General features: G+C 38.1%; 1 pseudogene; it reads right to left on the bottom strand.

Annotated features, from left to right (window-relative positions):
• Positions 1-4856: 4856 nt before the first annotated feature.
• Positions 4857-5798, bottom strand: LOC100756960 (annotated as a pseudogene).
• Between the last annotated feature and the right edge of the window lie 8970 nt (positions 5799-14768).

Here is a 14768-nt window from a genome sequence, read left to right as displayed (position 1 = left end):
GAGGTGGTATCTCAGAGTTGTTTTGAGTTGCATTTCTCTGATGGCCAATGATTTTGAGCACTTTCTTAAGTGTCTTTCAGCCATTTCAGATTCCTCTGTTGAGAATTCCCTATTTAGTTCTGCACCCCACTTTTTAATTTCATTGGTGTTTTGGTGGCTAGCTTCTTGAGCTCCTTATATATTTTGGAAATCAGTCCTCTGTCAGACGCGGGATCGGTGAAGATCTTTTCCCATTCTGTGGGCTGTCGTTTTCTTACTGACTGTGTCCTTTGCCTTACAAAAGCTTCTCAGTTTCAGGAGGTCCCATTTATTAATGGTCGATTTCGATGTCTGTGCTACTGGTGTTATGTTCAGGAAGCAGTCTCCTTACCAATTTCTTCAAGGGTATCTCCCACTTTCTCTCCTAAGAGATTCAGTGTGGCTGGATTTATGTTGAGATCTTTGAATGATTTGGACTTAATTTTTGTGCATGGTGATAGATATGGATCTATATGCAATCCTCTGCATGACCCTATCCAGGTGTACCAGCACCATTTGTTGAAGATGCTATCTTTTTTCCTTTGTATAGATTTAGCTTCTTTGTCAAAAATCGGGTGTTCATAGGTGTGTGAGTTAATATCAGGGTTTTCAATTTGATTACATTGGTCTATCTGTCTATTTTTGTGCCAATACAAAGGTGTTTTCAGGATTATGGCTCTATAATAGAGCTTGAAATCAGGGATGGTGATGCCTCCAAAAGTTTCTTTATTATACAGGGTTGTTTTGGCTATTCTGGGCTTTTTTTTTTCATATAAAGTTAAGTGTTGGGATTCTGATGGGGATTGCATTGAATCTGTAGATGACTTTTGGCAAAACTGCCATTTTTACTATGTTGAAACTACGTATCCAAGAGCATGGAAGATCTTTCCATTTTCTGGTATCTTCTTTAATTTCTTCTTTAAAGACACAAAGTTCCTACTGTACAGGTCTTTCACTCTTTTTGTTAGCATTACGCCAAGATATTTTATGTTGTTTCTGGCAATTGTAAAGGGTGATGTTTCTCTGATTTCTTTCTCATTGTGTTTATCTTCTGTATATAGTAGGGCTACTGATTTTTTTAGTTAATCTGGTATCCTGCCACTTTGCTGAAGGTGTTTATCAGCTGTAGGAGTTCCCTGGTAGAGTTTTTCGGGTCACTTATGTAGACTATCATATCATCTGCAAATTGTGAGAGTTTGACTTCTTCCTTTCTGATTTGTATTCCCTTGAACTCCTTTTGTTGTCTCATTGCTCTAGCTAGAACTTCAAGGATAATATTGAAGAGGTATGGAGAAAGAGGACAGCCTTGACTTGTTCCTGATTTTAGAGGAATTGCATTGAAATTCTCTCCATTTAATTTGATGTTGGCTGTTGGCTTGCTGTATATTGCTTTTATTATGTTGACGTATGTTTCTGTTATCCTTGATTTCTCCAAGACCATTATCATGAAGGGGTATTGGATTTTGTCAAAGGCTTTTTCGGCATCTAGTGAGATGATCATATTTTTTTTTTCTCTCAGTCTCTTTATATGGTGGATTACATTGGTGGATTTTCATATTTTGAACCATCCTTGCATCCCTGGAATGAAGCCTACTTGATCCGGATGGATGATTTCTTTGATGTGTTCTTGGATTCGATTTGCCAGTATTTTATTGAGAATTTTTGCATCAATGTTCATAAGGGATAGTGTTCTGTAGTTCTCTTTCTTAGTTGTGTCTTTGTGTGGCTTGGGTATCAAGGTTATTGAAGCCTCATAAAAAGAGTTTGGTAATGACCCTTCTGCTTCTATTGTATGAAATACATTTAGGAGAATTGGTATTAGCTCTACTTTGAATTTCTGGTAGAATTCTGCACTGAAGCCATCTGGCCCTGGGCTATTTTTTGATTGGGAGACTTCTGATGACTGCTTCAATTTCATTAGGGGTTATAGGTCTATTTAAGTTGCTTATCTGTTCTTGATTTAATTTTGGTAAGTGAAATCTGTCCAGAAAATTGTCCATTTCCTTTAGATTTTCAAATTTTGAGGAATATAGGTTTTCGAAGTATGACCTGATGATTCTCTGGATTTCCTCTGTGTCTCTTGTTATGTCCCCCTTTTCATTCCTGAGTTTATTAATTTGCATGTTCACTCTTTGTTGTTTGGTAAGTTTGAATAAAGGTTTGTCTATCTTGTTGATTTTCTCCAAGAACCAACTTTTTGTTATATTGATTCTTTGTATTGTTTTCCTAGTTTCCATTTTATTGATTTCAGCCCTCAGTTTGATTATTTCCTGGCATCTTTTCCTCTGGGTTGTATTGGCTTCTTTGTTTTCTAAAGCTTTCAGGTGTGCTATTAATTCTCTTGTGTGATTATTCTCCTGTATCTTCATGTGGGCATTTAGCGCTATGAACTTTCCTCTTAACACTGCTTTCAAAGTATCCCATAGGTTTGGAAATGCTGTATCCTCATTCTCATTGAATTCAACGAAATCTTTAATTTCTTTTTTATTTCTTCCTAGACCCATGAATTGTGCAATTGGGTGTTACTTAATTTCCATGAGTTTGTAGGTTTTCTGTAGTTCTTGTTGTAGTGGAATTCTAATTTTAAAGCATGGTTGTCTGATAAGACACAGAGGGTTATTTCAATTTTTTTGTACCTGTTGAGATTTGCTATGTTGCCAAGTATGTGGTCGATTTTAGAGAAGGTTCCATGTTGTTAAAATGTTGTTATAAATGTGTTATAAATTCAGCTTGATTATTAGACAGATCTGCCTGCAGCATATAGAACATTGAACGAAGCCTATCATCCAGTTTCTGTTCTAACAGCTCAAGAAGCAATGTATAGGTCAGTTTTGATTCATCTAGAACCTGGCTACAGAAGGCTTTTATGTCCTGTAAGTGGAGAAATCAGCCTTCCTTTTGTTCCTGAGGAACAACAACATGTGAATTAAAATAGCCACAGCTAATAAGACATATAAGCCAATATTTAGCAAGTCAGCCTGTTCCTCCAGCACTGAATGCACATAGGCATACAAGATGTTATAAAAGTCTAACTGCAAAGGAAATGCAGCCATATTTATTGGTAATTCCATTTCTGAGTGCAGTAACCAGGTCTGGCCAGCAGGTGGCGCAGCCTCATCTATTTTGAGTAGGATCAGACTCACAGAAAACTGTTTTTTGCCACTAAGGAAATCTCTAGAACGTACCTGGCAGGTATTTGCGTCAGGCAGGTGGCTGTGCCCACAGGTAGAGTTGAAAAGCTTACCCTGCCAGGGTCTGGCCCAGCAGATGGCGGGCGGGGCTCTGGGAGCAAGCGGCAGCAGCGCCTAGGCTAGGGTGTCTCACTACACTCTGATGTCTGTCCTCTTCTGGTGGATGGAGGTGTCACTGTTACCGGGGCTTCGGCAGTGTTCGGGTGTGTTGGGTCCCTCTGGGCCGGTGGATAGAGACAGAACTGCCACTGGGTGCTCAGTGTGTCAGATCCTGCCGCCAAATTCAGTCCGGCGCACAGATCGCTCATGTCAGATCTTCATTTACTCTTAGTGTTGTTTATTGAAGGGGAGGTAGGAGGAAGGGGAGTAGGAGGAGGGGATCCCTAATCAGAATAAATTGTATGAAACAAATCTATTTTCAATATAAGGAAAAAATGTTTAAAAAGTTGGGGATGGTGGTGAATACTTTTAATCCCAGAGTTGTAGCTGCAAAGAACCAAGAATGCCTGGGGCTACCATCTTGGCCTGTTGGGTAGGCCCCAGGTTACAGTGAGAGATGCTCTCCCAAAACACAAGGTGAATGGCTTCTGAAGAACAAGAGCCAAGGTTGTTTCCTGGCCTGCAGTGTCCATGCTGACACATTCTTCATCTGTGCACACATGCATGCATGCGTATATACAAGAAACACACTGGACAACATATGTGTATATTTTTACCTAACAATAATAGTTCAGTAAGCATAGATGAAATGAAATGAAAATACCCAGGCACATGAAAACTTGATGTAAGAGTCATTAAGTAACTGTAGTGAAAAAGTAGAAAATTGAAACTCACTTTATTTTTACCTGCCCACAGAAATTATCATTAGGAAACAAGAGTTAAAGCTACATCAGATATTTTAACTAAACTTTTGTTTGATACATGGTTTCTCTGTGTTTATTTGGAGACTGTCCTCGGCCTTGCTCTGTAAACCATGCTGGCCTCGAAATCACAGAGAATTTCCTGCCTCTGTCTCCTGAGTGCTGGGATTAAAGGCATGCACAGCCTTGGCTGCTACCTCATCCACCGCCCCCACCACCACCCAGCTTATTTTAACTTTTGTTGATGACTAAGAGTAGATTAAAATATTTTCAAAGGAAAATTTTAAAAGTCATTATCAGAAAGTAACCTCACATCTAGGAAATATTTGTGATATAAAGTAAAAAGAAAAGAGTGAAAGACTTCCTGTGGAAATATCAACTTATGGTTTACAATGAACATTCAGGACTATAGAATACATGGCAGCAGAAATGTCACAAGAATGTATAAGTATTATACCACAAAAATTATAATTAAATATTTGAAGAATCATGATTTGCTACTTGGATTATTAATCAGTTAAAGAAAAATCTGTTTATTAGAAAAAATTATTGATGCTACACCAGTATGACTCCTTAAAGCTGTCTGTAACTAAAGTTCCAAGAGATTCTATGACTGCTTCTGGCCTCTGTGGGCACCAAGAATGCATACATGCACACATGCTGGCACAACATTCATTCACATAAATTACAATAAGTTAATTTTTTTGGTTTTTCAAGACAGAGGTTCTCTGTGTAGCTTTAGAGCCTATCCAGTAAGTTAATTTTAAACAAGAAAAAATTACACTTTTTAAAAAACTTGGAGGCACGTTGACCTAAAGTTTTTCAGCATACTGATTATTCTGTTATCACAACTGATTTGAACCAAAGGAGTAATTGTGGGATAGGCATTCACCACAAACTTCTGAACAGTCAGGATGACTGGGTGGTACATCCATGACAGGACTGAGGTAGATGAGAGAATGAAGTCCACCCAGTACGAGATCACAAATAAAACCACAAGCAGCAAGATGGTCTGGGTGGCCCTTTTCTCAGGGGATGCTCTCAGGTGGCTGATGGGATTGTGAAGATATTTGCATTGCCTCTCATGTCTGAACAAGATAATCACCATGTATGCACTTGTGGTCAGCATAACTCCTACAAAAAACACATCTCAGGAGATTGTCACTGTTAAAACCACTGCCCTGATGATATAGTTCATGGGGAAGAGTGAGCAGGATTTAGTGACCTTCATCTGATTGGGCTCACTCAGATTGGTAAAAGCATGAACATGGAAGACCAGGATGCTACAGAATGACAAATTGAGAGACCAAATGTAGAAGAAAGCATAGGGCATGTATTTTTTTAACTTAAGTTTAAAGTTTGCCAAGAAAGAGGTACTGGGACTGATAGTGACAGCCTGGAACACACTCAGGAGGCAGGTGATGCAGATGGAGAGGCCTCTCATCACTCTGTGTATGTAAAAAGTTGTCTTACATTTGAAGTCATTCTCAATGTTCAGTGACTCAAATACATCTGTAAGCCCAATATCCCCTCCAGTGAGGAGCAGCACTATGTGGATGAAGGTCAGTTGACAGGAGATCAGGTCCATGAGCTTAGATTTATGAACTAGGATTATGAAAGTATAGAAAAAAATGAGAAACATATTGGCAAGTACTGCAAGTCCAGCATGGAAATAAAGGACATTCTTTAATGAGGACATAAGTGGAAAGTGTAGTCATCTTAACATCATAGTGGAAACATACTTCACATACCTGGAAAAATAATAGAGTACATATCAAACTTGTGATTCACTCGTCAATATGTCTACATTATCATTCTATTTTACCCACTTATTTTGATTCACCTGTCACTTTACTTTTGATGTACCAGAGTAGACGTGGGCAATATTTCTATACACCCTCCATGTACTTCCTGTATATATAGCTTGTTGTAGATAATAAATGCATTCACAGTCACAGTCTGTATAACACTTACACTTCAAGTACCTATATTGCACCTGGACGCCATGTCTTAGAAATCGAATCCTATTGATTTATATTGCCTTATTTTATACTTAACACCTTAAAGAGTAGTGATGAACACAATATTAGTCACACTTGTAGAAATGAACAAAAATTGTGCTGATATGGGAAAGAATCAAAAAAAGAGATCCAAAAAAAACTCAGGTAAGTGAGTCTTGTAATCAATAATTTTAATAATTCTATTTTGCAACTATTCATGTTTTCCCTCATAATTCTAATGGAATCAGGGCGATGAATTTAGGATAACCCCGCTATTTTAATCAGTAAAATGTCTACCTCAATTCATGTTTTCTTTATTCCTTTTTCAAGAATTCTTACACCCCTTGGGTCTGGAATCAAAGACATAGTTAAACTGGAGACCATTACTGCACTTTCCACCCTCTATTGGTTGTATAACCATTATGGTTATATAGGGAAATTCATATCTCTCAGGTTACTTCCAATTCCATTTAAACCTTTTGTGAACTACACTTCAAGTTTAAAGAACTAACTCCCAGCTATCAAGACAAACACTATTTTTCTTTTCTTTTAGGGTGGGGGGCTAAATTGTTAATAGTGTGAATTCTTGTGACTTCTTCAGCCATTATTATTATTATTTTACCTACCTATATACTCCTTCTGTATTTATTTCTCTTCCTCATCGAAAAGGAGCCTCCCTGCCAGTTTTTCCATTCATATGTTTTATATGAAAAATTTGTGCAATGTTTAGGTCAACCTAAGTATTCTGCACATTCTAGAAAAGCCCCTAAAACAAAGACATACATACCCTCGAGCTCTGTGGTTTTCTTTGCGCTTCTGTTTTTATGACAGGACCTCACTCTTCAGAGGACGCTGGCCTTGACCTTACTATGTAGATCAGGATGTTCTCAAATTCATGTTCCTTCTGCTCCTGCCTCCTAATGCTGGAGTGACTAGTGTGCACACCATTCCAAGATGTTTATTTTCATTTAAATTTTAAGTATTTATTAGACATATTTAATTGATGACTCTGGCAGTTCCCTAACAGAAGAAGAAAAATGATTATCCTAAGGTAATATAACCAGGAAACCATAGAATAGAAGAAAACACCAGAGATAGAGTCTACAAAGTACTACAGTGCCAAGGAGAATTGGACCCTTTATGACACACTGTATAAACACCTTAAAGTCTGTAAGAGGGTGAAGGTTGGGGCTGCTCAGGCTGATAGGAAGACACTGGAGCACATTTAGAGCCAACACTGAAGGTGTCAGTTACTGATCTTTCTGGATTTCCCCATACTTTAAGTTGTAATATTTAGTTGTACGTATGTTGTAAAACCCAAGTATGTCCACAAATATTCATAATGGTGGAGAAGTCATCACCACTAAATTGACCTAAACTAAAAGACTAAGCAGTCTGCAAGCAGCTGCCTGAAGAAATATGAACAAAAAACCAAGAGCTGCTTCCTGCTCAGCTCCACATTCCCTGAGGAAAATCACTTTACCCCTTCATTATCCACAGTATTGAATTTTAGAACAATCTTGTTTTATGAGTTTATGATGGTCATTTTATTCTTCTTTGTGGATCTTTAAAATAATGAACAAACAAACATATTAGATATAGTATCATTTTCATTTTCATTTTTACCATATTTGGTGAATAATGACCAAAAAGCGGTATGACTGCTTAAAGAGAACATGAAGGGATTATGTGACTTCCAGATGACAAGACACATGGTGTTGGCTGTCAGCAACATTAATAAGTCAACAGGAATCTCAGGGAGAAGAATACCTTAGACACCAAACAAGTTCCATGAGAAGATCTTTAGAAATACATAATGCCAGCTACAAAAAAAAACAGTGACTACTTATTAATAAGGTATTAATTCTTGGCAATTACTTGATAATCTTAAATAGATTAAATGCATAAGTTATTCTTTGAAATTTGAGTTTAGCACAGGTGCCTTTGGAAGCACACAGACACTGAATAGAATATGATAATCTTACAGTTATGAGCCAGCTCCCCTGAGATGTCTATCACTGCAGAGACTGTGGGGAAGCAGTCAGACCCAGAGCTTGATCACAGGTGACATGGTGTGGATCTGAAAATGTTCACAGGAAGTTTGAATATGTTTAATATTATTGGACCACAAAGAATAAGAATAGGGCAATAGCATAATGTGTGCCAGGGCTACAAATGTGGAACACCTGTATATCAGTTGAGTGAAAGCCTGTGATTTATATCAAATATGTTCAAGTAATAAAATGAACTTTAAGGAAAATGGAGAGTGTGTCCTCTGTTTTCTGGTTGACTAGATAAGAGATGTAAACCCTGCCAAGTCCACTATGCCAGACTTTTAATTTTTTTAATTTTGATATGTTTTATATAATCTTACATGTTGGAGGTATCATCATTTCAGCACATAATCAACACAATTGGGTTTGTTTTGTTTTGTGCAAACCCCAGACCTTGCACCACTGAGCTACATTCCCAGGCCCCACAGTTATTAAAGTAATAATACAGTTATTAACAAGACTTTTAAATTTTTCAAAACAAATGAAAGTTCTCTAACGCTTGCAACATTAACTCATATTTCTAACAATTGGTTTTGTGTTGTTGATACTCTGTGGCCAGTGACTTAACGACAGCTATTGGCTTCATTTTGTTCCATTTCATTGGCTATAATTTCGGAATTCTACACTATCTATTTACTGCTTTGATTTTCTTGTATTTCTCTGTGAGAGAGAGAGGCTCTCACTCTGTAGGTCAAACTGACTTCAATCAAACTCACCAGGCTCCCACATTAGGCTTCAAAATTTTGGGATCATAGGTGATTTGGGGATCATAGGTGAATGCCACCACATCCATGTTCATTTCCATTTAATCTCGTATATACAGTAGTAAGTGATAGTCAAGCAAGATAAAATGCACTTGTGATCTTCAGCAGCTAAACTTCAGTTCACTTAGCATTTTTTGTGAATGTGTATTTTCCAACTATTAGAGGAGAAATGGGCAATTTGGATTAAAGTAATTTTATACAATTTGAGAATTGCAAATATTTTTCTCACTGCTAATGAAAGGCCTACTCAATATTATATCAATATTAATGCACAAACTACAATTTAGAAAATTTGAAATATGAAAAATTAATTTATTTTAACTAAAACGCTCAAGAGTTTGACTGAAATTTCCCAATGAGTAAGGTGAGATTTCCAGATACTTTAGAAATACCTAGAAAAGATCTACCTTATGAGAAATCATTGCAATAGAATAAACAAATCTATGTTAAAATTTTAAAATTTATTATACAATGTTAAGAACATATTATGTTTTACTAGGCCATGAGTTGAAACTTTCCTAACCATTCCTAAGTATATGCAAACTTAACAGAATAGAAACTAATTAATAAGCACTGAATTAGTTAATATTTGCTACAAATTCCTAGCTTTCATAGAAATGCATATTGTCAGTTAACTTGATAAAATTTGTGAAATGAGAAAATAAAAAACTACATTTCAAAGGTATCAATATTATAAATGTACCCATACAAACCAATAAGTGTGTGTTCTTTGTTTTTTATCCCCTAAGTTATTTCAGGTGTTTTGTTACAGGGATAGAAAACTAAAACTGCTGCCACTAACTAGGTGGAATCATGTTTTCAGAATTACTATAGTTCACACTCAGGAGAATCTGTAGTCAGATATGCTGGTTAAAATATTCCATTTGGGGCTACTTTATACCTATCTATTGGTGTACATTCATTGTAAAAAGAGGAGGGTTTCATGACATTTTTCATTCACTATATCATAGCCACTGATAGTCTTCCACTCTGTAAGCCTTTCCACAGTTCTGCTAGGCCGTGTCCTCTTTCCCATTCTGTTGTCACATATATTATATTCACAGATAAGAGACATGAAATCTACATTCTTTACAAATCATTACAGTGATACTTTATGTCTACAAGCATCTATGGTGTTTGCTTATGATGCATTATAGCTTAAAAGTAACATTCTAAGCAGAGAATTCTCTATTTTATTACAGAAAATTCTAAGTCATTTCACCACCTACTTAGAACTCCATATAAATAAAGAGAAAAAGAAACACTCACCACTTGGCGTTTGATAAACATCCATGTAGAATGAGGCCCTAAGAAGCAGTTATAAGGAAGAAGTGTCATCACTCATCTCCCTCTATAGGCATAATTATCATGCCACCTGGCAAGAGCTAATTCTGATCTTTAGGTTGTCAGAAAGTGGTGCTGTCAAAGGGGAAAGTGAACTTTTCTAATTCCAGAAATTGGTGGAATAAGAACAGCTGAGCTCTGGGTTTCCCATGTGTGAGCTATTCTCCCCAGGCCATATCCGTCTGTATAGATTAGCTGATCTCAGTCCTCATGAACAAAACAAAAGGAAAAATAATAACATTCCTTTTAACAGAAGCAGAAAAACATTTCAGATGTCCCCAAGATATCCTTCCTGTTTCCAAACCATTTGTCATAGCCTCCCTAATTACTCCAGGGTCTCATCTAGAAATCAGTAACACTTTTGCTAAAGTCAAGACAATGTCATCTCCTCCCAACACACTGAGGGAGAGGAATCTTTGTAAAGAAAGCACAGAGTTGAGGTTTTATAACCCTGTTATCAGCAAAAGCTGGCTGTGGGCCTGGAAATATAGCTCAGTTGGTAGAGTGCATGACTTGAAATATGGCTCCCTGGGTATGGAAACCAGCACCACATAATCCAACATAGTAAATGCCCACATATATAATTACTACTCTCAGGATGTAAAGGTAGAAGATGAGAAATTCAAGGTTGTCTGCTACATGGCCAGTTTGAGGCTAGTGAGAGAACATGCTGTATTTCCCTTCCAGAACCCTTCCTTCCTTTACAGTTTAGGCATGAACCCTAAAGGCTCCTGTTGTGGACTGTCCTTCTATTCCTACTCTTTAACCTCTTCTGAATAGTGTACTCATAGGATTGTTTCTATCATGCACTCAAAGAAGAAACTAATCGTCTCTAGGTTTTGAAACATAACTGTCTATGACCTACCATCAATAAAGTATACTTTATCTGAAATTATACTTCAGTCATAATTATGACTGCCAACTTGGTTATTTGCTGGATTCAAATCCATCTGATTTTTAAAATGGTGACACTTGGGCAAACAAGATGGATCCTTGGGTAAAGGCATCCTCCACCAAGCCTCATCACTGGCATTCAATCCCAAAGACCAACATGGTAGGATAGAACTTCCACAAGTGTATCTCTTGCCTCCACATAGAATATGTGGCATCAATGTTCACACTCAAATAAATAAATAAATAAATGGTGACATTTATTCTGTACACCAACAAGTCTTCTAATAGGCTACCAGCTCTCTATGTTGAAAGTGGCTGAGGGAAAGACAGGCCAACTTTCTTGATGGATTGTCTTTGGATTGCCAGGCACCAAATAATGGCATGGAGACTTCTTATTAATTATGAAAGTTTGGCCTCTAACATAGGCTTGTTTTCAACTAGCTCTTATAACTCAAATTAATCTGTTTTTATTAATCTCCTTTCTGCCGTGTGGCTTTTCTCTTTCCTCAGTATGGCACATCTGACTTGTTCCAAGTCTGCTGGCAAAACTGAGCACCTAGATTCCTCTTCCTAGTTTCTCTCTTTCTGCCTGGAAGTCCCACCTATTCTCTTCTGCCTAGCTATTGGTCATTTACATCTTTATTAAACCAATCAAATGATTCCTTAGGCAGAGACACATCTTTACCATGTAAAAACATATTCCTCAATGAAAGATATAGTTAGCAATGTAGCAGAAGTTCATGATTTTTTATTTGTATTTTGAACTTTTGGGAGAATTCAGGAGTATTTTATTTACAAAACTTAAACCTAGAAGAGTACATGAATCTGAAGGGAGTTGGGGCTTTGGATTTGGGAGAAGATGGAGGGGCAGCAGGGTAGAAATTATGTAAAATAAAATTAATACAACAAATCTATGAACAGAGTATTAGTACTTTGAAAAGGTAATCAAGACTAAAAAGCCTAAGCCAAACTGAAAAAACGTTAAGACCCAAATTAAGAAAATTAGAGCTAAAATCAAAGAGATTCCAACAGATACTGGTGAAATTTAGAAAACCATAAAAACATAACTTTAAAATACAAATTCCACTAAATTGAAAAAGTTGAGACTATCTACAATATAGCCAATCTGTAGGCTTCCTCCATGACTTGCCTACCTGCATCTATCCATTACCTCACACATCATCCAGAGGTCCCATATCACTCACCAGTGTATATCTTGGTGAGTACCCCAAATTCTTTATCCACAGCATTTATGGAAACTATCAAATCCAGCCTGAGTCACATAACCAGTACATCAGCCTAGTCTGGTCTTCCTTTCCTTCACTAGCAAGGAGCTCTATTCTTGGACCAGAGTTTACATTACCTACTTCCTGCAGAACCACAGCACTCTACAAAGTCATATCCAGCCTTTCCACTCAGACAAATTATTTGAGAAACATGAAAAATGTTGAGAATTTTCTCTAAATAAGCAGTTGAATGATTTAAAGTAGAGCATAATAGACTATCCTATTAGGATCATGGAAGACAATAGTGCTGACAGAAATTTGAACAATGCAGGCCCTGCTTAAGAGGCTTTAGAGGAGATGAATATTAGTAAATGGCCTAGCCACCACTCATGGTATTTTGGAAAAGAATGTAGCTGGTTTCTGCCTTTGTCCTGAGAATCTGCCTGAGACTGAATTGAACAGTTTTGTATTAATGCCTTTGGCAAAGGAGAATTCAAGACATCCTAGTATTGACTATGTCAGGTGATTATAACTGATAACCTTTATGAAGATCTACATTGAAAAGGAGCAAACAGGAAAAAGATAAATATATAACATGTACTATTTGAGGAGAAGAGGAGAACCAGGAAATGTAGTGTTGGAACCAAATCTTGATAAAACAAGCCTGATGAAAAGCCTGATGCTAAATGGAATAAAGGGAGTGGCAAGACCTCATCCAGGTAAATCTGCAACCACTGAAAAGGAAAGTCCCAAAGGATTCCTAAGCCTAAATAACAACAGAAAGCTTTACAAAGTCATGGTAGGGGGATCAGTGTGGAGAGCCACAGCCCTAAGATGGTGCCTGGCTGGATGCCAGGTAGTCCGAGCTTAGCGGTAAACAAGCCTTATTTGGAAGTTCTTGAGGCATCTGGCGCACTTCCTCCTTCTGTGGCCTATCCGGGATTGCCAGATGGCATGAGCTGATTGGGCACTGAGCATCTACTTAAGGGCTTGCGGGGCCTGGGAGAGGAGAGAAGCTGATGTACAAGGTTCCTGAATAAACTTCTTGAAGAAGAGTCGTGGTCGTGTTTCTCTTGCTGGTTGAGATAGGTGCGACAAGTGGTGGCCCCTACGGGTGAACGGCTCAGAACTTCCTGCAGTCAGGGCAGTCGACTGGTAAGTCCCAGGTAAGTTGGGACCAAGTTAAGGACCTCGGTAAAGAGGCAATAAGGTCTCCAGTAAGGAGCGATAAGGTCTCCGGTAAGGAGCGATAAGGTCTCCAGTAGGAGCGATAAAGTTCCGAGAACGGACAAAGTAAAAGTAACCAAAAGTAAAAGTATGGGAAATTTGACATCGCAACCCATTTATCTCGCTCTTCAAGAGCTGTTAACACTCTAAAGGGCTGAAGCTAAAAATGGGACAGGAGGTGTTAAAACAGCTAAAAGAGGAGCGGTCCACTAAGTCAGAAAAGGAAAGTATTGAGGAAAGTTCAGAGGGGAGTAGCTCAGATGCAGAAGAGGAACTAGAAATACTAACAGAAAAAATGGAGAGGGCATCTTTGCAGAAGCATTAGGGTCCCGTGAGGTGGAGCCTACTGCTCCAGGACCGCCTCCCCCTCCATACAACATAACTTCCTCTCCCGGAGGCTGGGGGGAGGGGCAGTCCTTTTGCCCGGAGGTATGGAAGGAAGTGAGACATGAGTTGTGTTGTCCTGTCTTTCAGAATAACGAGGTGAAGCGCTATCATGAGCCCCTTGATTTCAAAACGATTAAAGCGCTTGCTGAGTCTGTCCGCACTTATGAGGTAACCGCAGCTTTTACAACAGCACAGGTTGAAGTTCTTAATCGCCATTGAATGACTCCAAGCGAATGGATGAGCTTGGTGTGAGCTTGTTTATATGAGTGGGTGGTTTTACCCCAGGGTATGGCCAATAGCCCCACTATGTGTCAGCTTCTTGTGTGTCATGCTCCTATTAGAGAGAAATACTGCTATGAGATGTGTCCACTATATGGATGACATTCTGTTAACTAGTAAGGAGTTGAAATTGCTGCACTTAGCATATGGAGATTTGGTAAAGACCTTGGAGAGAAAGGGATTATACATAGCCCCAGAAAAGGTCCAGCAGGGTAGTGTTATTAACTATTTAGGAACTAAGATGAATAAAGACTGTGTTGTGCCGCAAAAAATAACACTTAGATTAGATACATTACAAACTTTAAATGATTTTCAAAAATTATTAGGAGATATAAATTGGATCCGACCATTTTTGAAGCTTTCTAATCAAGAATTAAGGCCTTTATATGATATCTTGATTGGCAATCCTGATTTGAATTCCTCTCGGGTGTTAACTGATGCAGCCCGAGTAGCCCTGCAAAAGGTGGAAAAGAGCTTGAGCACAGCTTCCTTAATGCGGTGCATTCCAAATCAGCCCATTTGGC

The sequence above is a fragment of the Cricetulus griseus genome, chromosome 8 (assembly GCF_003668045.3).
Source record: "Cricetulus griseus strain 17A/GY chromosome 8, alternate assembly CriGri-PICRH-1.0, whole genome shotgun sequence".
Taxonomy (NCBI): domain Eukaryota; kingdom Metazoa; phylum Chordata; class Mammalia; order Rodentia; family Cricetidae; genus Cricetulus; species Cricetulus griseus.
The sequence above is the reverse complement of the archived record's forward strand: the minus strand, read 5'-3'. Positions and strand labels throughout refer to the sequence as shown.